This window comes from Pezoporus occidentalis, unplaced genomic scaffold (genome assembly GCF_034315485.1).
Source record: "Pezoporus occidentalis ecotype Australia unplaced genomic scaffold, CSIRO_AGI_Poc_V1 ctg100, whole genome shotgun sequence".
Lineage (NCBI taxonomy): Eukaryota > Metazoa > Chordata > Aves > Psittaciformes > Psittacidae > Pezoporus > Pezoporus occidentalis.
This window is the reverse complement of record NW_026912780.1, coordinates 1,356,451-1,381,298: the sequence shown is the minus strand read 5'-3', so window position 1 is coordinate 1,381,298 and position 24,848 is coordinate 1,356,451. Positions and strand designations below refer to the sequence as shown.

The following is a 24,848-nucleotide window of genomic DNA, read 5'->3' as shown; positions in this document are numbered from 1 at the left end:
ACAACAAACACAGAATAAGATGCCAGGACTTCAGGCTGTTGTCAGACTCGACAGGGTTTTTACAGAGGTCAGGGCAAGCTGGCTGTGGTTAACGGTACATCTGAGGGAGATGGAGCATCCCATAATGAATCTAAGCTGCTTGGAGATAGGAATGACAGATGGGAACACATGAAATTTGTCAGCAAAACTGTAGTATTGACAGGTGGAAGTGTCAGTATTTTCTCCTTCAGAAAACACTTAAAACCCACCCCCACAACCTATTAGGCTCCAAACTCAAAGCTTAAAGGAAATTATTGGTGCTGTTTTACCACAAGCATTGCATCCAATCACATTATACCAATCACAGGATGCTCTTTGGCTCAATGTAAAATTTAAAACCCAAGTTCTCCTTTGAAGATTCACTGAGGTTTTTCTCTGTTTTCCTGTTATTGTCAAATATAGTATGATATGTCTTGCTCATATGGCTGGCTCAAAGCACAACTCTGAGTTCAGCTGACCAGCTGTCACATACCAATATTTTCCATTGGAGACCCTGCTAATTTGTAATTATCTCTTTTGTCTAGCCTATTAACAAAATAAACATCACATGAACAGTAAAGATTGTTTTTTGTTAGGTGCTTAGGAAAAAAAATAAGGTCTTTATTTCAGACAGTAACAAACTCAGAGCTATTTGCTTCTCAGTTGTTCAGAAGATGTTTAAGTGCCTTGCTTATGTCTCCTGTTATAGCTGGGAAACTAAAACATGTCTGTTGGAAACAAAATAATGCTTATTTATGGCTCACCTCTGAGGCTCGTTTTTTTGCTCCCATTGTTCTCATTTTATTAAGTACAACTAAAATACAAAGGACAATGACTATCCATAGCTTTCAGCACATTACTAGTTGTTTAAAATACAAGTACAATGCAACAGAGCTCACGCAAAAGAAAATTGAATTAACTTAGCCAGCTAGTAATTCAAAGCAGTAAAACATATCCTGTCCCACTCATTCCCTCAATTCTTCCTAAAAAGCCTTAGGAAATAGACAGTCTTTGTAGTACACTTTAAAGGTCAGAAGATTGTATTTGAAACTTTTACTCTCTTAAACTGAGGGGACTCGTGCTTGCATCCCTCTGGTGACACCAGTATTGGTTATGTCAGCAAAATCTGACATAAGTAAGTAAGTAAGACAGAACTTAACAATACTTCTCTGAAAGGGAAAACCCGTGGACAAGACTGAAAATGTCTGTAGCACCATAATGGAGGAGAGACAGCAGTGTCCTTCTGCCTCACTTCCCAGCTCATTGCATCCTCCCCATATCAGGATGGGACAAACTGCCCCAGCAGGGCACCCAGCTCCCAAACCACAGTGGAACTCTCATGCTGGTCCTGTTGTCACCATTTTATTTTGTACGGAACACCCTAAAAAGCCACCAGCACAAGGCCTGCACTATAAATGCCTTGACTCTTCGGTGAATACCCAAAGGCCATAGGCACTGCAACCATCCTTGCTCAACCTGTAATTGTGAATGGAGCCTGTAGCAAGAGGAGAGATTTGCTGAGAGCCCCTTCCTCACTACTTCCAGAGATTTGGTTTGTATACATACCCCAAGACCCCTTTCTCTGGGGATGTGTTATTGGACCAGGTTCTGCTTCTGTCACTTTGAAGCAACCTGTGCGCTATGAGTGGTAAGCTCTGTAGAAATCCCTGCCCTAGAGCATGGTGGTAGGATCAATTACTGAGTTGGTGGGACTGATATGTTCATATCTCCTCAGAGGAAATATAAAGCTGAAGCTGAGTTTTGCACAGCTTCAATGAAGATTCAGCTTGCTGGGTGACTGAGGAGGCCATCCCCATCCACAGACTCACACCTAGCCCTGAGGAAATAAATTTATACACATGGACCTCTGGAGACAGAAAAAACCAAACAGCTTAAACAGCTCTGCAGATGTGGGCTGAATTCAGGCATAATTTCAGGCCAACAAAAATTGTGTTTTTCAGTGAATAATCTATTTGTTGGAAATAAATGGCCTAACCCTAATGGAGAGCCAGCTCTTTTCCTACTGCTGGAATAAACAATTCCCCTTTTTTTCCCTGGGGCAGGACTCACACCCACATGCTTCCAGGCTTCCTTCCTGAATTGCCTCCTCAGACAGCATCCATCTCTGATGAGGGAGCCACACCTGAGAGTGGTATCTGTAAATACGCCAAGGAACACCCACTCCCCCTTCCACAGAGTGCCTCTTGTTGCACTCTGATACCTAATAAGTGACCTGTCACGGTCTGTGCCAGCTTCACTTTATAGCCTTTGCTGCTCAAAATGTTTCTGGACCAAATTCATGGGCTAGAAGAAACCATGATCTCCTGGAAGCATCTCACAGGAGAAACATGAAACAGTTATCAGACCACTTCACTTCTGTGTGTTTATTTTTTAAGACTAGGGAAAGCAACTTCAGAGGCCTAGCCATGCTCTGCTTGCATCCTGCCTGTCCAAAGTCTGCTTAAGATTTCCTTATGAGGAGTCCTCTTCTTCAGTTTCTTGCCTCACAAAATGTGCAGCTACTCCATTGCAGAAAAGAGGCTTAGAGAATTGAGAAATGTGCAAACCCTTTCTTATGCCCCAACGATATTTCAGGTACTGTAAAACTGTGAGATCTTGAGGGAAAGCAAATAGATATCATAGAAACAGACTGAACCCTGTGAACACATTTTTCAGAAAGCCTCCTTTTTCATGCAACTGAGATGTTCGATTAGCAAAATGTATTCTCTTTGACAACAGCTGAGAAGCAGTGGAGAAACTGGGGACCAGATTCTCCTCTCAGGGTCATGGGCGTAAATCACAGTGAATGGAGTTGGCATCCGTAACATCAGACTCTCATCCTCTCATAAGTCAGTGCTAACATGTTCAGGTATAAAGGACTTCTGCTGCACATCACTCAGCGTATGAATTTTCAGAGGGGGAGAAGAGTTTAGCTCTTCTCTGAAGTCAGTTTACATTCATTGCTCTCTTAATTAAAGCAGGGTGTTATTTTCCTAGACTGAAGTGGATTAGAAATACAATGGCTTCAGTGAAAGCTGAGAATAACTTCTCTGTGATGCATTAGTAGGGTGACAGAGGAATGAAAGGTTTAGTAGGCCTGCTTCTCAGAATTTGTTTACACATCCAAGAATAAAATGTTAAAACAGATTTGAAAGTCTGTTGTGTGATAGAAAATCATGTTCCCAAAAGCATTTTCACCACAATGACAGTTAACCAAATATTGTATGATTATCCACCCCGCGATGTAGAAAAGAAACAAGAATTCTGCAAGATCTCAATGGGGATTTTTTTATTTTATTGGTTTTTATTGCAGCAGAATGAATAGCATTGAAATGATGCCCTTTTCCCACTGAAACTAGCACTGTCCCATCTTCATACTTGGTTTAATTTTATCTGTAGCAGTACCTATAGCAATGTATAGCCAAAGTTAGAATAAGTTAGTGTGAAAGAAAAGTCAATTAGATGTTTAATTTGGCATTTGCACCTAAATTAAATGCCATGGCTATGCTTCAGTGGAGTATATGCAGGAACTGGCTCAGAGTAGCTTCTGTTAAACAACCACCTTTGCCAGGTTTAGTGACTCAATATAACTTATTTCCTGGCTAAGATTAACTCCTGATTTTATGGCTATTTTTTGTTTCTCTAGTGTAATCAGCACAGATAAACAATTTCAGGGATACAATCCTTTAGACCCTCCTCAGGCAAAATGACCACTTAAGGAAACAGACGTCTTGCTGCAGTGAGGGCTGACTCCATGCTGACATAGCTCTGGCACAAGGAATGGAAGTTAAAATAATGGATAATTGTATTCAGGAAAATAGACTGGCAATTAGACACACAACCTTTTAATATTTTCTTTCTATACTTCAACTCTATGAAATACACCTCAACACTCAGTAAAGGATTTGGGCAATACTGCTGAACTGCAGAGATTTATACTAATCAATCCTCTCTTGTGCAAACTTAGATGTGTTTCCATGCCAGTGTTTTCTGATGGTCAGGAAGCAGATTCTGCAGGACAGCTTCCTTTTGCCGACCAGCAGGAAATAATATGGTATTTTTATTGCTGCTGTGTTAGAATTTGACTGGGGAAATCTAAGAAGACAGCCACATAAGAATGATCTTTTTTTTCCCTTCTCTCCAATGTCTTTATTGCCAACTTCATCACGATGTGACTAAAAACTCATTTTAATAACTTGTGAAAAAGATCACTAAGGCTACAATTACAGGCAGTTTCATGCTGAACACAGATTTTTTTGACAATCAAAATTAGATCAGCTGCCTGGGGAAATTTTCCAGTATGTTATTCGTAACAGCTTCAAGTTCTGTCTGTAGTGCCTTCACTTGTAAGAAGCCTTATTATCCTTAGCCTAGAATGTGCACAGAAAGAAAGCCATTTATTACAAGGAGATGCATGGTTAGTTCTCATTTTTAAAAGTGAATAGTTAAACACTTTAAAAGTCTCAGTCTCTCAGGTTTACAGGAGATGTTGAACTACTATTCCTACAGTGAGGAGCTGTTAAACACCACTAACTCCCTGAGAAACAACACGAAATAGCCACATCAGTCTTGTCTTTTTTCCTAGTGATGTGATTACATGCATTAAAACACGTAACATAGAGAAAGCTGAGTGGATGTCCACTCATTCAAGAGCAGATTTGAATTTGCTTGTAGAGTTATTTCTGTTTGGTGCAAGCTCCCTTTCAATATAAGGCCTCAGCTTTTCTCCTTACCCATGCTCCTCTCTCCTCCTTCAGATCACATCTCAATTTCACCTGCAATCGTCACATGTGGTCTAGCCTTTTCAACATAGAGAAAAAGCCTTCTTTCACATAGGTTGTTCCATTCAAAATGAAATGGTGACATCAGGACCAGCATGACTTCTCCCTCTCTAAACTAGGTAGACCTTTGCTCACATAGCCCTGGGCTTTTCTTTAGATGGGCTAAGGAAGGGATGGGGTGCTGCCATGCTCTCCTAGTCCTCACACAGAAGGACTGATTGCAGATTGTCTCATATAGCTCAGGCGTTTTACTTCTCCTGCTTACTCTGCACAACCCTTAATCCTCAAGCTCCTGACAGACCATGATCCAGACAAATGCTTACGTCTTCTGTGCCTTCCTGATCTCCCTTGGGCCTTTCCCACAGAATCCTCTTAGACAGCTTCCTCAGCTCTTCTTGGGAATAAGTCACATCATGTCTTCTCCAAGCCCTACTCTGTCTCCAGCTGAGGAAGGAGCTTGTCTTAGAAAATCCTCCTCACATTTCCTAGCAGGGCTTGCACTAACTGACTTGCTTCTCAGGAGCAATCAGCCTCTAGATCCTTACTGGATGCCATCAGCCTCTGCCAGAACAATGCAGCCATAAGGTGCCTTCACAACAAGGAGAACCATATCAGTAAGGAAACTTAGAAGTACTCTGTTCAAAAACCTTTTTTTCTGTTCTTTGTTTTGTTTTATTGTTTGGTTTTTTTTTAGTGCATATTTTAATTAATTTCAATACATATTACTCTTTTAGGAAAACTTTCAGTAAGATTCATCTCTTCTGGTTGAGGAGCTTGAAAGTTAGATGTAATGCCTGGATCAGGACAAGGCTTCTAGCCTTATGCTTCCTTGATAGCTGTTGAGAGAAACAGGCACCTCCTGATGGTGAGCCACTTCACAGGAAGAGAGGAGCCTAAAACTGCTCCCACAGATTGCCTGCTTTCCATACACCATCTAAGGAGACAATGGTGACTGGTATATATCTTGCAGAATAGCTTGGAAATATTCTTAGTTTGCTGAGGGGAATCCATTGTGATTTGCCTACATCATCACAGAAAACAGACATGGCAGTGACCAGTGTGTCAGGTGAAGGGTGGGTGTTAACTACCACCTGTACCAGCTGTACAGTTCCGTGCTACACGTTTCTGGAAGTGAGCCTGGCAATAGCCCCAGGTGACAGCGTGGCATCCATAGTGACTGTGTCTGCCTGAGGAAGGCTGAGCGGTGAGCCTGTGTCTGCCCTCTCTGCATAGACGCACAGTGAGAAGAGCTGTGGCCCCTTAAGTTAGGGTTAATCTCTACATCTCTATGGAAATCAGACATTTAAATGAAAAATGTTCTACTAGTTGCGGGTCTGGCCAAAAGTGTATTTCTGGGCATTAATGTAAGAATCAACACCACCTCTCTTTAGTAATTGATTAGTATGCCGTGATTATGGCTGCACTGTTCACCAGCCTGCTTGATACTGCTCTCAGCAACAGATCTGTGTACATTGCATTTTTCACCTACCTTAGTGAGGTGGAACACTGGTAGTTTTCCTTTGGTTGAGAAGAAAATGGACTCTAGAAAAAGAGAACATAACGGACCAAGATGACAGTACATATTTACACAGGCTCTGCCCGCTCTTAAAATTGACTAAGGCAAGGAAATGGTTAAAGAATTGTCATTTTTAAATTGCCACTATAACTAGAATATCCCTATACAAAATCCTAACATTCTGTAACAGCCTTTACATTTTCCTATTTCTACCTCATAAAAGTCTGTACTATACAAAAAATGGTGGTGTGTTCTTAACAGTAGACATTGTTTCAGTCTTTGGATCTGCATTAATCCTTCAAGCTTCTCTCTCACGGTTTATTATGTCATCCAGATTTCACTCTGAACCATCTACTCTTTTCCATATGTTCTTAGCAGGAAATGTGCATGAATTTAGAAACACAGCAAGACATACGATATTCAATAATAAGAACATTTTGAAGAGATACAAAAGAAAAAATCCAAATGAAAGTTCTAACTGGCTTCCAGACTCACTCACTCAAACAAGATACCCAATATTGCTTAGTTTGAAACTTCTAGTTACGGTAAAAAATTGTTTGCTTTTCATTTATTTAGATACATCTGAGATTTTACCTTGGATAAAGATGTAGAGGGTGTTGCTTTATGTTTACTCATGTATAAGTAAGTGTTGTATTGATATCTAAAATCTTGTGAGGTTTTTCTTAAGATTTATGCAAACAAAAGTAAACAAGGCATTAAAGACAAGTCTTTGTATTTTGAGGTTCAGTAAATACAGAGGTATGTGAGGTGCCACAGCTTGTTTTATGAATTACATTACAGATGTTATGTATGTATCAAATAACATGATGCAACTGTCTAAAAAAATCTGAATTCTGTACACGTGTCATAGCAACAAGAAAACTGCAGATGATGTACAGGGAATTATCTAAACCTGGGAAAAGGATTCCCAGGTACTTTTCCCATTAGGACTGAACTAAATAAACTGCCAGAGACCTTGAGGATTCTTCCTCTATGACCTGCATGTAGAAAGATGATGGAAGAGTAAGAAAATAGGAGTTTGCTATTGCAGAAAAAGGAAAGGAAACCTGTCTCAAGAGCCTTGTGTGTCCATGAAGCAGGGTGAAGGCAATGGAGAGGAGAATGGGAGAAACAGAAAAGGCAGATCACGGCACTTATACAAGTCAGAATAGCACCCCCACATCAATCAGTGATGTTCTGGAAGTCTGTTTAGTCCTATTAAGCTTGGTCGTTCATTTTTGAGAAAAAATGGCAATCTTTACAACAGTAAGCCACATATTTTATAGAAAAAAGATTGGGTTTTCTATTTTGCTTTGAATTTTTACTTTCATGCAATGTTTTATGTTATACCCTTCTTCTCCAGGATGACCAGTGTGTAGTAATAAGTTGACCAATCCAAAACCAGCAGTTCAGGGAGATGGTGTTAGCAGTGACTTTCTGTCTTTGCTTGATGTTGGTGGGTCTCTAGACAGGCACCAGTTGCCCACTAAATGGGCTAATTTGTTCCTTGGTCTCTGTGGGATCCACAGTCTGGAGGGTGCAGGGAGGCTGGGGCAGGAAATAGGGGTGGATCACCTGTATTCTTCCCCACTACACTGAAGAAACGAGGCAGGATTGGTTTCTGTTGCATCATGTAAGGATTTATCATGGGCATTAATGGTTACAGCGCTCCAGTTAGGGCCTGATGTTGCCAGCAGTGTCAGGCTGCACATCCTGTGTCCAATCTCCATTCCTGGCTCTGTCCCATCTCTGCTGCCTGCCTTACACATTATCATCAGTATGAGATCCACAGGTCTGCCTCTCCACAGGACAGAAAACAGCTAAGGTGGAACACTTCTAGAGCCTGATAAGACCACTGGAGGCAACACTTAACTGCTTCTCCTGCAGGAAGTCAAATTTAAGACTATTTACAGAAAATAATTAAAATCATTAAAACTGTGTAAAATTATTCACACAAAGGGAATTTTTTTTTATTTCAAGACCATAGACAGACAATATTTATGACTGAGAGCAGCAGTTCCCAAACTGTCTTCTGCAGACAGTCCTTTGTGGGGCATGAGTCAGTGGCAGACAACCTTGTCACCATCATACTGCTGCGATGTGATGAGCTGTGTTCTGGGCTCTCTGCCAGAGATTCTAAAAAGGTTTTTCCACCACCTCTCTTTCCTGACTTGAAATTGGTTTAAGACTCAGAAGGATGAGCCTATGTTAGCAGCAAATCAGAACCATATTCACTGTTCCCTCAGCAAAATATTTCTTTTTCTCTTCTTAAATAAGCCTTATATTCCAGAGAATACAGAGAATTTGTATGTGCCTGTACAAAAATGCAATGTGAGCTGGAGCTGAAAGCTCCCTCACTGTAAAGTTTTTTGGACTGTGGCATGTAGAAAATTCTAATGTTTTCTGATGATATTTTTTGGTATTGTAATTGTGCAGTCTATGTGCACCAGGTCTGTAATTTTAAGCTACCCATAGGCAAACATAGCAAGTCAGTACATACATAAATCAATGGTTGTGGCAGGTGTGGGCCACTGTAACAAATCTTCTATACTTTAAATTAGTCATAAATGCATGCTTTTCACTAAGCAAACTCTCACTCTCATAAAAAAATAAGGTGACCATAGAAATCAATTGTGATTTAATTTGGTGTCTTAAAATGAAAGACATATGTGGACCCAGCTTCTGCTAATGAATTCACCAAATAACCCACATTTTTTAGATTGTTATTAAAAGAAAAGGTTTTCTTTTTGCATCTCAGGGATGCAACCCCCATGGTTAAACTTTTTAGTTTGTTTGGGTTTTTTTTCCTTTCCTTTGCGTATGGAGAATTTAAACTTCAGATATTGTTCTGCATATGTCCTGGCAAGGCTGCCAAACAGCAAACACCCCCAAGTTCAGCCAGTGCTCCATTCCTCCGTTCCTCAGGGAGTTCCTTTTTCATGTGTTTTTCATTTTAAGTTCTGCCTCCTTGAATGCTATTTCCTCTCTTTCGGTTTTCACTAAGGTCAAAGAAATCTTTAGCAAATAAAAAATGTGAGCATCCAGTCATCTACTGGAAATGTGCCCATCCAGTGTCTAAATAATAAGTTAATAGGTTCATGGAGCAGTCCTATGTACACTAAGCGGAACACAGTAGAAACCTACACCTGAGCACTTCATCACAGCTAAATAGAGTGTACTTCTCAAATGAGGGCTCTTTTGTCTTGATTATGAAATGCGGAGAAATCAGTTTAGCAGAAATAAAAATCATAGCAAGCGAGACTCTCCTGATCCTCTGGGATAGATGATGGGGCATAGACTTACCCTGCTGGCCTTCAACCATCTGTGGGTTGGAGCTGCAGAGGCCCCTACATAGAGCAAAAATGGTGGTAAGCAGTTTGAAAGCCCAGCTACTGAAAATATGTCATCTATTTTGACAGTACTACATGAAAATCTTAGGGATTAAGATTCCATAGAATTATCCAGAATGTTTTGGGGGATATCTGGTGAAAATTACCTATAAAGAGAAAAAATGTGATTTAACAATAACATTTACTAACTGCAGCCAGATGCTCTGTTGAAGTTGCTGAAAATCAAGACACTAACAGGATTTGTTACAGGTGATGATAGGGGATACGTTATTAGTGGGGATCATTTGCCTCTGCAGAGACAAATATGTATTTGGAGGCTGTAAGCTAGTCAAGTGATTAACAGCTACTGATATTTCTAACAAATTTGGGTTTATTTTTCCATCAAAAGTAGAATTCAAGCTTAATCTAGCCTTCAGGCAATTCTACCAAGATTAGTGTCTGAGCTCAAGGAAGCCCGATCCAGAAGTGTTCTCCTGGACTGCTGCCTCCAGTCTCCCCCAACTGCCTCACTGTACCAGTTTCCATAAACTGATAAGGTTCTTCATTATCAGCATATTGGGGTTGATGGATGGCTGTTGCAGAAATGTATGGTTCTTCTGGTTAGAAACCTCCTAATTTCCAGGTAATTTGTGTCACAAAACGTCACCAGTACTTATCTTTGCAGAAGGTTCCCCACCTGATACATTCAAGGACTACATTTGTATTCTCCACAGACACATCACATATCGTTCCATCCGGTGATCAAATAGTCCACTCCCAGGTCTTTTTTCAAAGCTTCCTGCTTGGGGAAAAATTATGAGTCCTAAAGTGCCTGACCTCACCTTTTGGGTTATTCAAATTCATCCTATTTCTATTATCCCAGTCCCGACGCTTATCCAGTTCTTCCTGTATACTGTCCTCCTCCACATTCACACTACATATTGCATTATCAGAAAATTTCATGAGCACAGCACTACTTTTTCTGCCAAAGTTGTTAAAAATGTTAAATAAGATCAGTCCCTAGACACATCTTGGAAGAACTCCACTAGTAACTTCCTTTCAGTTTGGTATTTCTCCTTTCAACATGATCTTTCATTTTTTTCCACCTCACAATTCTTCTGCTAATCCAAATTTTCTCCAGCTTAACAAGCAATTTCCTACGCAGCACCATGTCAAAAGCTTTCCTGGTAACTGAGTTGCATCTCATTCTCTTACTAATAAAAGTAATTTGTCAGGTCTTCAGACATGATCTACTCTTGCTAAAGTGAGTGAAATTTAATTTCTTTTCCATCTTCATGTCCTTACCTGTTTTTAATCCTATGTATATTTTGAAATATCACATATTCTTGAAGCGAGACTTGTGGTTGCCTAGACTTCTCCTCTTTTTGCCTTAAGTTAGATCCAACACTTGCCTTTTGAAGGAAAAGCTATCATCTCTGATAAACACATTAAAAATCTTTGTTAGCAGAATTGCAGTTTCTTTAACCAGACCTTTCATAGTTCTTCTAGGATGTGCCTCCGCAGCAAGCTGACTCAGTCACATTAATCTCTTTAGAGTTTGGCGTCCACCTTAGATGTGGTTAATTCTATTTCCATTCTCAAATTCCCATTAGCAACACAGCCTTGTTTAACATCATCATCCCTGTTGAAAACTGAGCCAAAGTATTCATCTTGGGGCCATATCTGTATCACCCTTAATTTCACCATCTTCACTGCACAGCACCTATAAATCATCTTTTTGTTTGTGTGGCTAAAATATCTCTATTTGATTTAGCTTTGTTTGAAAAATCCAACTTAGTTTGTCTTTTGGCAATTCTCATTTTATCCATACACATCCTGCCCTCTAAGACTTAATCGCGTTAGCTGAACATTACTCTCTTTTTCCATTCTACATAAGATGGCTGTTTGTTCTGACTAGGTTATTTCTGAGCTGGGTAATCATCCAGCTAGGTCTATATCCCTTCTCCAGATTTCAGTAGAGGCCCAGAGAAACGTTGTACCTTTGTCATTCAGAAACTCAAGCTCTCTTTCACACTCGAGTCCGTGAGTTTCCCAGTCCAGCGAGCTGCATTTTTGAAACTGAAAATGATAGTTTCACTTTCAACTAGAACTACCTGTTTTTATCTTTACATTTAATTTAAAATTAATGAAGTACAGGTCTCCTGAGCTGGTGCAACCAGTTCTTCTCTAGTGTCCAAAGTAGCAATCCAAACTGCATCTAGTAGAATGATCTGTATCTGGTTTAAAGTTTATGTGGTGAAAAAGACTGTAAGCTATCTGGGATATTAAAACTCTGACAGTAGCACAGTTCTTGGTAGTATTTCTGACTCTAATGGAAATGCAGAGATTTCTATCCAGAACCTGAGCTGGTATAAATCTGTGTTGCTCTGCTGAAACTAGTTGAGCTACAAAAATTTAAGCAGACTCTTTGTCATGACAAACCAAATCAGACACAGGACAATCACAGCACACTTTGGTTTTAAGCTACAGAGCTTGCTGAACTGCCTCATTCTCTGCAAGCTTTCACATCCCAGAAAGGCTTTTTATGGCACCATTTAGAAGTCTTATCCCCTAAAGCATCAAATGAGGACACTCCTATCACTCCTGCTGCCATTGGAAAAGCATCTTACGCAATTTATTGTCTTTCATTGGCTTGCAAAAAAAGCAAGGAAGTTTCATTAAGTAGGTGGGAGAAGCTGAAGGCCTTTTTCACACTCACATGTTTTCTCTTTGTTGCTGTTTGTACAGGTGCAGTGAAAAAGACTCAGAGGGTGTATCCATAAAGAGAGGACTTGAGAAATGCCACTTTAAATTGTTTGAAATCAAAGGTCTTGGTAGCTCATAAACAGGGAGCTATTTTTCCTTAGGACTGCAAATCTAAATATAAGGAACCACCTTCATGTACAAATATATTCGAACATACAAATATAACTACCATTAATGAAGCCTGCCCTTGTGGATTGTGAGAACAGGCCCTTTTCATTGATGTTCACTGAGAACTGCTTTACCAAAGAGAAAAAACAAAACCAGAAATAGTGTCAGAATCAACCGGTACACTTGTATGTTCAAATAAAAGTATCCAAAGAGGATATCAGGAAGCCTGTGCTCCATCCAAACTGACCAATTTAATGCTTGCTGTAAGCATACTTCCAGACTAGCATCTGGAAATCTTAAATGAACAGAGATAGTCATAGACACCCTTACACTCCGGGAAATAATTAAAGTTGGAATAAGAAAAAGTTTGTGGACCAGACCATCAGCTGGTATAAATCAGCACAGCTCTAGTCATTCCAAAAAAGCAATGCCAGTTTATGCTGAAGTGCTAGCTGGATCCTGTAGCTTTCCTTTGTGATTAATTTCAGTGCAATCGTTTGCTGGAACATGCTTTTGGACCAAGCTTCCTGAAGCATTACTTTTACAAATCTCTTGCGTGCTCTTGGACTGCTGCCTGTAGCACACCCTTCTGTATTAGGTCTGCTTTTCTCCAATAGAAAGCTCAAGGTTTGGGATTGTTTTTAAATGATATATTAAAAATAATCAAAAACTTTAGATAGTTTTTACATATCAAAACCAAAATCTTTGCTGATCTGTTACTTTATACATACCGCTCTTGACTCTCTTTTGCGACTCAATGGCAGTAACTTTTTCAACTGACTGACCTTTTCATTCTTTGCTTAGGCTATCTTTAGGATGGTTAGGGTCAGTATTTTCCCACTCCTTGCGTACCCCAAGCTCCCCCCTAACTTAAGAGTGGAAATCCAACCTCGTGGTAGTGCAGAGGCAGACACAGGACTGCCGCATGATGCCTACAGTGCTTAGGGTGAGATGGTTGCCAGTGTGGTTTCACTTGTGCTGGCACCCACCAGCACGAGGCCTTGGGAGCACCCTGGCACCTGAGGAGCTACCATCACATGTGCCAGCACAGCCAGTGCTCCTTCACCCTCCACTTTGCAAAACACCCTAGGAGGTCCCCAGAACTGGAGCCTTTTGCCAGGGCAGGGTACACAGGTGGCCCTGTTAACTCCCCACTCTTGTCTCAGACCTGCCAAATTCTCCTCCCTGAGTGCAGTGATCCTAATGAGCACACTCCTCCTGGGACATCAATCACTGCAGCTGGCCCCCTGCCTGCCCTGGCAAACCCAGCAGCACCCAACTCAGAGCATCACAGAGAGAGAGGGAAGCCATAGCACTGTCCTGTGGCTGAAGAAGTGCTGCCATAAAAGGCTGTGCACTTAGAAGCTCTCAATGGAGCATACAGCTCCACCTTGCAGCCTCGTGCCTAAGCACCTTACAGTGGGATGAAGCAGGTCCTCCCTCAGACAAGGCAGTTCCTGAGAAACCAGTCCAAGGGCATAATTCCCAGCCATCATGCAACTCCCCAGCCAGTCCATGCAGTCATGGCTAGCACATTTTCTTTTCCATGTATTGATCACAGAAAAGAAAGGCTAATCACTTAAAATGCTGCTCATTCATACATTGCAATTAAACTCACTTTGAAAACACATAGACACTTATGAGTTAGCTTATCACAGTCTGTGCTGTCCTTCCTCTTCTTCCCCAGGTGTTTCTTCCTTCCCAATGCCAGCCAGAACCCAAGAACGCATGAAGGAACGTAGGGAACGTATCTATGCAAGGTCATAACTTATTTCAAGGCTATGGGAGCTCTTAAAATATTCTCTGGCAGTGTCCCTCAGGTGTGAATGGCGTTGCTCCTGTAGGAAGAAGGGTTTATGAAAGAGTTCAGAACTGCAGCCTACTGTTAGATGGCAGCAACTCAATTGTCCTCGGTCACCCAGAGACAGCTCATATTCTCCATTACAGGGGATAAGTACAAGGCTGTACAGCCTTCAAGTGTTCAAAGACACCAAAGCCTCGCTAAAAGCCCTGAAGTGCTGGAAGAGACTCATTTTCTTCAGGGCACAGGACTAAATGTAGATATGTGCTGTCTTCTGCTTATGAGAAATTGAGCTGCTGAGATGCCAGGTGAGCTGCGCATAAAGAAATGAGCCAAAAGGAGATTTCATCGTACATCACCTACAAGCAGCATGAGACGACCACGATTTTCAACACCCAAAAAGACATGGAATTGTCTTTTCAGAGTTATCCATGCTACCTGTGTAGCAGAAACTTGGAGAATTGCTTTTTCTGGGTGCTTTGGTTTTGGGTTTCCAGGTCCTCATTTGCAGAAGTATTAAGTACTCATATGGTTTTGAAATCTCCATCCTTGGAGATACTTCAGATTTGACTAGATATGACCCTGGAAGACCTGATCTGATTTCAAAGTTGAGTAAAACTTCAAACTTGAGCAAGGGGGCGGATCAGATGGTGCTTTCTAACCAGAATTATTCTCAGACTGCAGCTGCCACTGCAGTCAGTGGGAGCTGTGCCTTGAGTAGACATGTGCTCCAAAAAATCAGAGATTTTCTGCTCAGCACCCAAAATTATCTGGAACTTCGGAAAATATTACATTTTAATACTTCATCTATGAAATGGCGCAAATAATACCAACACAGGTAGGGGTTAAAGTTTGTTTATAAATTGCCTAGGAATCATTTTCCAAGCATTAGAAAATACTCTGAGGAAATCAGCAATTTACTACTCAGACCAGGGTTTAGCTAATGTAAAGGGACAGAACTCTTCATGGAGCCTTGATGCTTAAATGCAAGGCTGAAAACGCATTCATTAAGCACTTTGTGTTGTGTTGCTCCTTTGAAGCATGGCTTCTGTGCAGAAGGTAATATGTATCTGTGTAATTAAAACCTGTAGTAAGATTTCATTTTTCATTTTGCACTTATTAGTACTTCTCTTTTGAAAATCAAGATTTGGCAGGCCATTCCAATCAACTAGGTATAATTTTATATTGATACCGAAATAGTCATTTTTTGGCATTGCCGTTTGTTCAAAGTTAAGCTGTAAGGTTATGTACATGGAGGTCTGGAAGATCACAGTTACAGCAGATGCTTCACGTCTGAGTCAGTGACTAGTGTTGACAGGATACTAAGAAATCAGAATAAAATGCTGTGGAGTATATACACACACGTGTATCTGTGTGAAATCTTCTTTGCTCATCAATTAATCAGATTAAGAAGTCGATTGAAGTAACCGAGATTTCATTTAACACATTTCTCATAGGTAACTACTAGCTGTGATAGCAGAAACAAGTCTTCAAGAGTAAAAATAGAAAGCATTCCTATCACAAGTTTTGCTCGAAAAACAAGAAAGCTGTGAGAACAAGGGAATGGGAGCCTAATGAAAACATCTCTCTTTGCCTCTTTCTCTGCAATGCCATGCTGAGAAGCAGCACTTACTTTCCGACAGGCAGAAATCTTTGTGCCTGACAGATAGAACAGGAGATAAAAAGGATACAAAGCATCTGGCTTTCCAATACGTACGTGGGATGATGATTTAAATTACAAAGTTTGAAGAATTTGGCACCTAGCAAACTTGAACCTTGCCCAGGGTTGATTTTCCCCCCTTCAATAAGTTTAGAAAACATGAAAAAAGTATTTTCCCCTATAACATAGCATATAAACAACATCTGCACTTTCGAATGAGTTCAAAACACCTTTGGAATGAAAGGTTTTTCTCTTTGAACAGAGAAGAAACCCTTCCAGCACGTTGCACTGGAAGGAAAGTCTTGCTGAGATTGAGCTGTCTGGTTCCATTGTAAGGTTGCTGGCAGAGTCCCCGTGGCAGGATTGACATTGCATTAATTACCAGGCCCATGGGCCCTCTGACCCTGCTCCACCACAAGACATGCTGGCAATGGATCTGAGGAATGCTGGCATTATCTCAGTCCTGAAGACCTGAAGGCAAGTTGTCACCTGAACTGCAGGTAAAGTGAAACATTTCACTGTGCTAATAAAATACACATTTCTCTGGCATTCAGACTGTCTGGGAGATAACTGTTTAATGTATTACAAACCTCATGGTTAACATCTGAGCTGAACAAGCATGATTACACAAAAGACAGGCTTTCTGAAGTACTTTGGTTTGATAATTTTCATAATACTAATTAAATGTTAATAGAGATATATTATCAGATATGGATTTTGCTCCTTATTAGTTGACAGCGGGCCTCATCTTCATTTATGCATTTCAGTAGGAGAAAGTAGCATCAATATAAAGTGTTATGGCATTCAGTTCAAACAGTGCTAGGCCCACAGGGAGTTGTGCTCCACATTAATTTTCTTGGCTTCCAGGGTAAAGAGAGAACAGTGCATCACAGTTATATCAGCTGGCATTTTTTTAGTAACTAGTCCTTTCAGATGCCTTATTTCAGCTGGCTTAATTTGAATTGCAGTGCACCAGCTTGCAGAAATTTTCAGGACAAGCATGATCAACTCGATGCAAATTCTTTAAGACAGTCTCAGTTTGTGCACTGAAAAGTTAAGCACTCACTCATTTCACTGTGATCACTATCTAATTGATTCATTCCTGTCTTGCTTGATTGCATTGCCATTCTAGCTCAAAATCAGATGTAACAGCTATGAAGATGGTAGCCATCAAATGACTTTTTAACCAGCATCAGTTCCTTCGGTTAGCAGCCTTGACTCTAAAACAGTGACAAGGTAAAGCCATATCGCTGTATCGTGATATTTACGAACAGAAAGAGCTTCTGATTTTGACACTGTCTCACTAGAAGCGCTAGAATAAGAGGTCAGATAGCTGAAGTTTAAAGAAATATCATTTACAAACAATAAGCAAACATAAAAGGAAAAGTATTAGCTCAATCCATATATAATTTTATAATCCATGTGGTGTTAAACAAATGTTTGTCCTTGTCTATTATTCCCACAGAGTGATTGTGCAAGCATTAAAGATTTTAACAATGTTTATATAAACAACATGAAATGCAAGATAAAGAACTTGATAATTACATATCACTTTTAAAGATACAACTGAATTGTTTAAATCTTTCAAATCAAAGCCATAATGGATTGCAGCTTTATATGTAGTCAAAATAAAGATTTGTGGAATATGAATTTTTTTATGTCTGGTAGATCTATTTTTAAATATTTTTTTAAAAATAAAGCATCCCATGATTAGCCCTTTCAATTACTGCATCACAGTGTTTTTTACAGACTCTAATTATATCTTAGATTAAAATTCAAAACACCTGCTCTTGTGGATTGCACTAATTTCAGCCTCGAGTATTTTGATACAAAGAGCTATAATCAGTGAGAACCAAATGATTTCCTATTCTCTGTACCACACCTTCTCAGTTGAGCACAGCTAAAGAAAGCTCTCCATTTCCTTCTTTTTTGTTTTTTTTTCTTTTTTGTTTTTTGTTATGATCATTATACCTTCTATTTAAAGATGTCTTTTTAATGCTGAGAGATGTATTTTTTACTTAAATCAGTTTAACACAGATATTAACTTTTAATATAGCAGTAATTTTGATTTTAAATAGCAGATGAACAGTGTAGCTTTCTTCTGTAAGTTCCCCTTTTCATTTCAGTGTAGCTAATATAAATACCTTGTTCCTGGCTTTTAAGAAAACTGCTCTTTAAAAACCCTGTAATTTGAGTTCAGGGATTTAAATGGGAACACATACTTACTTGAAAGATGGTTTTTGATGTGCGTGGTTCTCTGTTATTATTCATGTACTTCTCTAGGCTTTAGGGGTATGATCCAAAGTCCACGGAGTCAATGGGAAGACATGCAGATTTCACTGGACGTTGGGTCAGTATAATAAATATTGTATGAAGAAAAAGGAAATAGTTGAATTGTCCATGTAGGTTCTATCACAATAAAATAAGGGTATCTTTAACGCTATTTACTTTTTGATGAGCATAATACGGAATCTGACTCTGCTCTGATACACTGTTTTTAAGCCAATAGGATAACACTACAGGACACAACAGAGAGCCATTGCAGGGTATTGAATCAGGCCCACCACAGTCCTCCGAAGCCCTCCAGAGCAATTTGTCTACTCCAAACTTTATGCAATGATCTACCTTCAAATAACTCTGCTGAAGCTGTCGGGTGGCCCGGCAGTTCTGCACCAGAGCTGCTTGTTCGTTTCTCCCCCATGCTGTGCTGTAACTTGCCACGTCGCTCTGCTGCAATGGGCAGGTTTCTGAAGGCCCATGAAAAGCCACCTGGCTCTTGCTCCAGAGTATATTAATGCAATGAAAACAGATTTAATGGCATGTCACATCAGAGCTAGAACAATCTTTTTAGAAATTCGGCATTTTTATACCCTACGTTTCTCACTGTGATTAATTAGCTGTGAATGTATTTACTGATGTTTTTGTTCCCTTTTCCATGTCATGGAATACAGAAGTAAATTCTTTCTGGAAAAATTCAAGCCCTCCACATGATAAAATGGTATATGCCTCACCAAACTCTACTAGTTTTCCCTCAAAGCTTTGAGAAATTTGTACCTGAGCTTTCCATCACCTGTGACAGCATTCTGATTTAGGACAAATGACAGCATGAGCCATAGGTACCTGTTAGCATCTCAAAGGCATGAGGAGTAGCTCTGATTAACCCTACACACTGGGCTTTGATGCATCCAGTGTTTCACAGTAGTTTCTTAGCCTACTTTCAGCTCTGCTCAGATGTATACAGCCAGGTCTGTGATTGCTGTGGGAGAAGGAGACAGTCCCCTGGATGGGCAACAAGTGTGCAGAAGCCATGCAGATGCACTGAGACAGTGATGCAGCATCATTGGTCCTGCACTCCCCTGGCTCTGGGAGCCCCACCAAGGATGTACATCACTGTGCCCCACTTAATAATCTGGTTTTATGTAGGGTAAGTTTGGGTCAAGGATCAGTTTTGGGTTTTGTTGTCCAGAGTTTCCAGTCTTGCATGATGACTGAAGCTGTCTTTGTACCTCCCTGCCAGCCTGCAGACTGCTGTAGAGCAGAGCCCAGCAGCCGCCAGCACCGAGAAAGCCTCGTACCCGTAAGGAGAAAAGCAGTTAACACCAGTGGCACTAAAAACAGAACAAGTGATGCAAGTCTTGTGCATAATACCAAGGGCTTTTGTTCACAAATCTCACCTTTCTGCATGGTAGACACATGAAACTCGGTGTCTGCCTGAGGAGCTGAAGGGCTGAGTCAACCCTGCTGAGATTTAAGCCATCGGTTCCAGAGAGTCTAGGTGTTTCAAACGTGGTGCTTACACCGCTAAACTACCTCTTCAGCTTTATTTAGCTGCTGCCACTATTATCAAAACAAACCACGTGTTGCAAATCTATTTATTAGGGGTTTGTGGTGGGTGGATCCTGGCTGGGTGCCAGGTGCCCATCAAAGCCACTCTGTCACTGCCCTCAGTTGCACAGGGGGGAGGAAATAGAACGAAAGGCCTGTGGGTTGAGAGACAGAGAAGGAGAGATCACCCAGCAATATAAAAACAAATCTTAAACCACTCTCCCCCAACCCTTTGTTCCCAAGCTCAACTTCACTCCCAAATTCTCTAGTTCTTCCTCCTGTAGAAGCACATGGGGATGGGGATTTGGTGCCTTGGTCAGTTCACCACACGTTGTCTCTGCTGCTCCTTCCTTCTTAGGGGAGGACTCCTCACACTCTTCCCCTGCTCCAGCATGGGGTTCCTCCCGCAGCAGACAGTCCTCCATGAACTCCTCCAATGTGAGCTCTTCATAAAATGCTCCAGTGTGGGTCCCTTCCATGGGATGCATCCTTCAGGAACAGGCTGCTCCAGTGTGGGTCCCCCGTGGGGTAACAGCTTCCTTTGGGCATCTCTCTGCTCTGGTGTAGGGTACTCCATGTGCTGCAGGTGGAGATTTGCTTCACCATGGACCTCCATGGGCTGCAGGGGCACAGCTGCCTCACCATGGGCTGCAGGGGAATCTCTACTCTGGTGCCTGGAGCACCTCCTGCACTGACCTGGGTGTCTGCAGGACTGGTTCTCTCACAGATTCTCACTCCTCTCTCCTGCTGCAGGTTGTTGAAAGAGGTTTTTCTCCCTCTTCTTAATTATGTTATACCAGAGGTGCTACCATGTCACTGATGCGCTTGGCCTTGGCCAGTAATGAGTCCATCTTGTAGCTGGCTGCATTGGCTTTGTTGGACATACAGGAAGCTTTTGGCATATTCTCACAGGAGCCACCCCTGTAGACCCTCCACTACCAAAACCTTGCCATGCAAACCCAGAACAGGGTTTATGCTTCATTTGACATGAAAGTACTTTTTAAAGCAAGACAAAACGTTGTGATAAACTGCTTTAAATTTTTAGCTACACAGCATGTGCATTATCTGCTTTTGAAAAAAAAAACCAAAAACCCAACTTTTTTTCCACTGTAGAAATTAAAATGCAACTGATGCTTTAAATTTGAAATTTACTGCTGCTATGAAAGTCTGCCTACCACCTAGGATGTGGAAACATTGGTAAGTTAAAAAGTTAACATAGATATTATTCAAAGGAAAAAATAAATCGAAGCTGTGTGCAAGCAGTGTCTTCTGTCTGACAGGAGTCCTCAGAGAGCTATATGATGGCATTTTCCAGAATTAAATTGCATTATTATAAGAGCTTTAAATTAAGCTCCTAACTATGACCTTTAAACACGGTGATTGCCATTATGCCTGCTGAGGAGGTTGTGGAGGGTTTGGAAACCCTGTGCAAGACTGATGGGTTTTAATACGTAATCAAGTATAGGTTCATTTAGCACAGCTGTTGAACAGAGGGCCTAACACCAGGTTATCACAGGGAGTGCCCTCTCTTCTCTTCCAGACAAATCAGTGTTAGCAGTGGGAGGCAGGGCTTGTTAGTGCTAGGGAAAACAACACCCTATCTTCCTGATGGGGCTGGAAGAGGATGTGGAGCTTAACAGCCATGCATCTCCTTTAGAGAGTGACCAGGAATAAAACGTTTCCCTAGCGCTTGTACAGTTAGACCAGGTAAAACCTCATGCAGGGTGCACTTAGAACAAAAATACATGTTGAAAAAAAATATCTGAAATCCTTAAACAAATGCACAGAGTTAAAAAAAGTCTTCTCCAGAACATTCTGTTAAAAATACTATTAACAAATCTTATTCTCAAATGTACCTACTGACATGCGTATACAGATCTTACATCCTATACACTGTCAGATACCTGTGTGTTGTTCTTCAAGCATGAATAAATGAAACACTGGAGAAACAAAACAAGGCCCCATGCATTGTATGGTTATAAAGTGCCAATTCTGTAAAAGTGCTAATACAACCTGTCCTGAAGCCTGCAAGTTCTCATCACAGAAACCAAGGCTCTGTGTCAGTGCAGGAAACAGAGATCTGAGAGGGGCTGACTTGTCTTATAAAGGTCCTGCCTTTCCTAGCGGGACAGAGGGGAAAGCCGGCAGCCAAACTCGGCTGGCTCTGCAAAGCAAGGTTAAAGTCAAGACCCAAATAATCTGTTCTGTACTATGTACACTGAAAACAAGTATCATGGACTGTAGGACCTCCTTCTGGCATGCAGAGGGCTGACGTTTCTCTGCAGCATGTGACTGTGCAGGGATGCTGCCACTCATTCTCCTCTGCAGGAACCACATTTGTAGCCTCAGCCCCCGGGGCTTGTGCCTGGAGACTTCCCATCACCTACCTCTGCCTGTACCCCTGACCAGCCTCAGGCTTGGAACAGACCCAGTCCCTGCTACCAGGTCCACTCATCAAGAACAAGTGTAGCCTGAGCCCACAGGTTATTAAATATATCAAAAACTCTTCTGATAGCTCCCACAATATTTGTTGTGTCAAGGGCTATAATTTAAGCAGTCAAGATGCAGCATGGCAGATGATTTTGGTGAATGTGTGGCAGGTTTTCAAATGGCTTAACTAACATAAATATACTGTACTGATAATATTGGGTTGTACTGTGTCAGTAATATTTATTCTACACATTTTATTAGTTCAATTTCTAAACAGTCAATCAAGTAAAGGTAGGCAAAGCCTGAAGCATCACTTTCATATTTTAACACTATATTAGGCCAAAAATTCCAAGATGTTCACTGAGTTTTTAGACTAAAAAAAGTAAGAGCTTCAGATTCACATGCCCTACCATCCCACATAAGCTCTCCTTCCTACTTATCCAAGCAGCTTCAAAGGCTGAAAACCAGCCAATAAAACAAAAATGGAATTTAGACTCTGTGAATCTGGACTTCTGCGAGGATTACAGAAGTGGGAACTGAAAGTGCTGATAGGTTAAGTTATATTTGTCAAGGGAGTTAAACAGTTTAACCACACCAATCATTCATACTATAGGATTTACATATTTTTGGGATTTTTTTATTTATAACCAGCACTTAGATATACAATTGGCTGCATGTATTTTGTCTTTCATTTTTTCACAATTGTGGGGAAAAGTAAGTTTTGTTTTTTTTTTATAAGAAGTCACTGTAGTATTGGTTACAAGATGTATAATAATCTTGTCTCGGTCTTGACTGCTCTCATTCTTTTCCTCTTGTATCACGCATGATCTGGCTGAGTTCTTGGGGTGCTCTATCTCTGATAACATGGGATATCTCTTAGGAAACTTAGGCATACCTCTTTCTGCCTATTCCACTGACATCTTTTGGCCAGGGAAGCATGAATTTGCTCCTTTAATGGTGTACTGCTGAAAGAGGTTATCACACATTCTTCAGTTCTCATTTCCCCATCACCAATGTTTTGTCACAGTATTTTTCTCCAGGCTTGTCTTTTTTTATATGATTTCAATAATGATGCAAATTGAGATGTTAAATGCTGAAGTCTGTTTAGCTGCACATCTAAGAAGACCACTGCAGTCTTTAAGAAGACCACAATTTTCTCACTCTTCATTTTCTCACTCTTCATTTCTCACTCTTCATTTCTTCTACAACAGGCTCCTTTATGTGCAGCCAAGTGTTACTTGTCTCTTGGGCTTTGGAGGTAAAGGTGGAATACTTACTCCCTTCAATCACTGGACTCTGTTCTTAATTTCTCTAGTGAGCCAAAGTTTTTCTATCACTAGATTTAACACTAACACAGAATTGCTTCTGTTCTTTGCATGGGATGCAAGATTTTTTCTCTTGATATCACATCCACTATGAAGCTTGCTTCTTTGATCTGATGAGGTTTGTCTTCCTTTTGCACTGGGGGAAGGAAAAAAGTGTGTAGAAAACTCATCACTCTTCCAAATCCAAAAACCTGTTCCCTTGTCCAGCTTAGGTCATAGGGAAAAAATGTTTGGTGGTTTTAGTCACCTTTCCAGAGCAAGCAAGCATGCACTTGTATAGCAGAAGTAGTACTTGATATGCATTACTATTACTCATGGTACAAAGCAGCTTTGCAGACACCCATGTCCAAGTCAGCTATCCAAGTGTTTCTTCTTGTAGACATCTGATAAAACTGAATGATTTATGACACTCTGCTCTGGAAATTTGCATTGTAGCCTCATTGTCTGCTTTCCTCACACTCTTGCTGGTGCCTCTTTCCGCACTTGATCAAATAGAGTACTTGCAATAAACTGATGTGCAGGCTTGTTTTAGGATCCTGTCCATCCTTATTTGGTTATCAATTATTTAATATCAAGGACTCAACAGAAAGCTGTCTGGAGAGAAAAGATACCTTTCATATGGGACTTTCAGCTGGAAGTCATAAAGTTGATAGACCCTAAGTGTCTATAAAACTTTCAATGTTCCACAGAGAGTTATTTGAAATACAGATTATGACTCTGCTGGGGTAACCCCTAGGCTGGGGATCCAGCTGCTGCTTTTGCTCTAGAGAAGTCAGCAACCAGCTTGGTGGAATAGAATGTATGTGAAGCCACAGATGAGCATCTTCTGCTGTACTTTGGTATAGCCACCAGCCTCTGAAACGTGCCTATGTGGATGCTGAGAGTGAAATTGAAGGACTCTGGAGCACTTTGTAGATTCTTGGGACCTGATTTGGCATGTGAATAGATGAGTGTCTACACGTGTCACAAGTGTCCAGAAGTGTGTCTATCTCATTGGAGACCTTAAGAGAGCCTGTGAAGTCCCTGAACTAAATGCATCCTGCAGCACTTGTTGTTGGCAATCATATGTAAGAGCTGTCAGCTCTTTGGGGCCTGCATGAAAGGCCTATGGACCACCTCCCAGTACCATGTGTATCACTGGTATGCCTAGAACTACTTTGTCACATCTCACTTGAATTTGGAAGCATTAGAAGTTAATAACCTATAAGGCTGTCTTAGGAAATAATTTTGGGAAATGATTGTATCAAATAAAATGTTGAGGTTTGAGATATTTTATCACTTCCCTATGT

The 24,848-nt window shown here is 40.8% G+C and overlaps 1 long non-coding RNA gene across 1 annotated transcript; it reads right to left on the bottom strand.

Moving 5' to 3' along the window:
* Nucleotides 1–8,211: 8,211 nt before the first annotated feature.
* LOC134160206 (uncharacterized) lies at nt 8,212–19,802 on the bottom strand. Its single transcript, XR_009963480.1, has 3 exons — nt 19,654–19,802; nt 9,619–9,662; nt 8,212–8,629 (listed from the first exon to the last, which is right to left on the bottom strand). It is a non-coding gene; the product is annotated as an uncharacterized LOC134160206 (long non-coding RNA).
* Nucleotides 19,803–24,848: the final 5,046 nt, after the last annotated feature.